General features: G+C 40.0%; 1 pseudogene; it reads right to left on the bottom strand.

Moving 5' to 3' along the window:
• Positions 1 to 319: 319 nt before the first annotated feature.
• On the bottom strand, positions 320 to 767 carry LOC115299979 (annotated as a pseudogene).
• Between the last annotated feature and the right edge of the window lie 3,162 nt (positions 768 to 3,929).

Raw genomic sequence — 3,929 nt, 5'->3', positions numbered from 1 at the left:
TTTAACAATTCAATTAAGTAGCATTACTTGAAGTCTACACTGTGCAAAGTATTGTGTGAGATACATAAATAATACACTATGTTAGTCTTTAAGAAATTTTCCACATAGTCTGTCATGTACATATTTTGGGGCACAGAGATGAAACATTTTATTCTAAGGCTAGCACATAGCCCTGTACAGAGAGCACTCCCAGCCCCAAGAGTTCCCCTCCAGATTATAAGGAAGTTCTTAAAAATAACTGAATTTGCTAGTGCCTGGCCCCCTGCCCATGCGAGGGAGAGGAAATGGAGCGAGCAAAGCACTCAAGTCTCCTCTCTTCTTACTCATAGATCCAGTTCTGAGCACAGCTCTTGTAATCCACCAGCTCCTCAGGCTGAAACCACAAGCCAGAAAATCTCCTTCTCTGCACTCTCCACAGAGTCACTGTCTTGGATAATGTTCCTGCCAACTTGGATGCAAACGTCCCCATGATGGTCCCAGGCTTGGAGTCCTCAGGGGTGGTCTCCCTGAAGCTCACTGGGCCTGTCTTCACCACATTCGACCCCTCCCAGAGCATGGTGACTGTGGGCCCTGATTGCATGTACTTCACCAGGCCAGCAAAGATGGCCCTTCAGATCAATGTAATGTTCCTTGAGAAGGTCTTGAATTAATTTCATAGCAATGAGGTAGGATACCTTTTGCTCAAAACACCTGATGATCTCTCCCATGAGGCTGTGCTGGACCCCATCAGGCTTGACGGCAATGAAGGTGTGTTCACAGGTGGCCATGGTCCTGGGGATAGAAAGCCCTCCAGTTGCCTGGGCTGAGAAGCAACTGCCACTTGTAGAGAATTTAGAGGTTGTAGTAGAGGATGGAGCCACAAGATGGAAAGTGGATTTCTGATACCACGAGAAAGATCAGACTTTACAGAAAAAGAGGGTGATGTCAAGTGCAGAAATATAAAATACGATGATTGGTGAGAAAAGAACAAAAAGATATTTGATAATTAGAACATCAATGGTATTTTTAAGTAAGTGGTTCACTGAAGTAGTAATACATGGAATTATTTCCAAATGATACCCGGCTAAAGAAAGAATAGGACACCAAAAAAGTGAGGATAGTAAGGAAAGCCTCTTCTTCTGAGGAGCTTGGTGTTGATGGCCAGGAGAGTGAGGATAAGATTAATTATAGGGTATTTTTTAAAAGAAGGGCATTACAAAATAAGCATGGAGTAGATTCAAGACTGATTCTTGGAAAGGAGTTGTCAATGGAGACAGACTGAAGATGCAATCACCCTTTAAATTATATACTTGGTACACTTCTAGCATAGCATAGGAAACTGGTAAAAAAAGATGCAGCTTTCTTGTTAATTATAGTGACTGGACACCACTGTGTGAAGAAACATACGGCTTTACTTTTTATTTTTCTTTTAATTATTTTATTTATTTATTTAGTTAGTTAGTTAGTTAGTTAAGGATCTTCACTCTTTACTGAAAGTCCAAAGGAAGATGTCAAAAATTTCATCAGGGAACATTGAAGTGATACTGAAATGGGCCACACTTTGAAAAATTTACAAACTTTCTCTTGGCTTCCCTGAAGGGACTCCCTGGGTTCACTTCCTTCTCTGTCTTGGTTGTGAGTTCATTTCCATCCCTCTTTGGATCACAATCACAAATGAAGTAGATCCATTGGCTAATGAAGAGCTTGAGCTAATTGTTCAATGTTTGGCCCATTTTACTATCACTTCAGTGTCTCCTGATGAAATTTTTGGCAATCTTTCAGGCTCTGGGCCTTCAGTGTAGAAAGTATTAAACACACACACACACACACACACACACACACACACACACACTTCTCCAGTCAATATAATTATAAGGGATTTCCTTTATTACTTAGGTATATACTATATATCATGATTCAAGTAACTTTGGTTACCTCAGTTTTATTAAGACAATGGCATTAGTGCTTGTCTAACTTGTTACTGGCACATTACACTTTCAGAAATGAGAGTATTTCTCACATAGCACCAGCAAAATGTTAATTGAATTAGATATAATTAAACATGAGCTTCAACACACATCATCTCATTCAATACCCACAAAAATCCTGTGAAACAGGGATTATTATGCTGTTTTACAGCTGAAGAAACATGTTAAGTGACTTACCTGAAGTCACATGGTGTGGAGAGGAAAACATGGTCTTGAATGGACTCCAGATTCTGACTAGTGCTTTCCCCCTACGTTATATTTGTTTCATTTGTACCTGAACTAGAAAGTATAAGTCATGTATAAACTTCAACTCCACTATGCTATTAAAAATAATGCTTTTCTAGGGGCATCTGGGTGGCTCAGTTGGTTAAGTGTCCAACTTCAGCTCAGGTCATGGTATCACAGTTTGTGAGTTCGACCCCCACATCAGGCTCTGTGCCTGGAGCCCGCTTTGTATTCTGTGTCTCCCTCTCTCTGCCCCTCCCCCACTCATGCTCTGTGTCTCTGTCTCTCAGAAATGAATAGATTAAGAACATTTTTTAAAAATAAAAAATAATGTTTTTTAGTGTAATGACTTCTAAATACTATTCACCATCGAGTACTGTGTCTTATGCCTCAGCAAAAATAGCTCTTGGCACTTTGAAAGTGGGACCATTTTATATGACCTAAAAATGCCCTCAAATAAGGCTACTTAGTCGTAACTTTACTGATAACTTCTTGAATATAAAATACAGAGTCTAAATGGGAGGGAATAATTTGGTGGAAGAATGCTATTATTAGCATCCTTAGAGTCAACATGTTCTTAGTATGAAACAGCAGGGTCACTGAAGAAAAATGGTGTGGATTTATTGATATTGGTCTCTACTACCATCCTGGAGGTAATTGAAAATGAATTACTTAGCTGTCCTCAATATCTTCTCTATATCTACCATAACAACCATAATAACAGCACAAATGGAATAATGCTATCATTTGTTCCTCCAAGCAACTCTTTTTAAGTAATTATTTGGTGCCAGGCCCTGGGATTAGCATTTTGGTTCCAAAGGTGAACAGAATGCTTAATCTATTCCTTTGGGGCTCTTGTTCTTTAGCATGTGTATGTTGGGTACTTATTTATATGTACATGTGTATATCGGATAACGCACAGGAACTTTAAAATGCACTGTAAAAGAAATCATATTAAAGATAACCTGGCATCATGCTCCAAACTAACAGTTGTCCCACAGGACTCCAATTCTAAACTTTTCTAGGGTGGGGGCGCCTGGGCGGCTCAGTGGGTGAAGCGTCAGCCTTCGGCTCAGGTCATGATCTCATGGAATGTGAGTCTAAGCCCTGAGCTGGGCTCTGTGCTGACAGCTCAGCCTGGAGCCTGTTTCAGATTCTGCGTTTCCCTCTCTTGCCCCTCCCCGACTCACGCTCTCTCTCTCTCTCTCTCTCTCTCTCTCTCTCTCTCTCTCTCTCTTAAAAATACACATTAAAAAAACAAACCTTTCCAGGGGATAAGCAGCTTATACAGCACTTCTCTTACCACCCTTCCGTCCCCCTTGCCCACCAGCTGGTTCAATGCCTTGGGGCTGGTGAGCAGCCAAAAAGGACTAATTCAATGATTTCTGGATTGGCTTATGGTGATCTTTATTTTTGAAGATATATATTTGGCATTTTCCTCCATGGTGATAATGATTTTTAATGATTGGTTAGATTTTTTTCTTTCATCGAACACTGATGAATGCAACTAGATGTCCTAGGTAGTTTATGGACAGTTGTCACTGACTACAATTTACATCTAAATAAAGTCTTGATGCTCCAAGATTACTAAAGATAATTTAGTATGATGTCAAAATTATTTCCTAAGGTCAGTAAATCAGGCAGTGTCAACATAATACCAGCACCAGTAAGTGATCTTTTTTAAATGTTTATTTATTTTTGAGAGACAGAGCACGATAAGGGGAGGGGCAGAGAGAC

This window comes from Suricata suricatta, chromosome 8 (genome assembly GCF_006229205.1).
Source record: "Suricata suricatta isolate VVHF042 chromosome 8, meerkat_22Aug2017_6uvM2_HiC, whole genome shotgun sequence".
NCBI lineage: Eukaryota > Metazoa > Chordata > Mammalia > Carnivora > Herpestidae > Suricata > Suricata suricatta.
The sequence above is the reverse complement of the archived record's forward strand: the minus strand, read 5'-3'. Positions and strand labels throughout refer to the sequence as shown.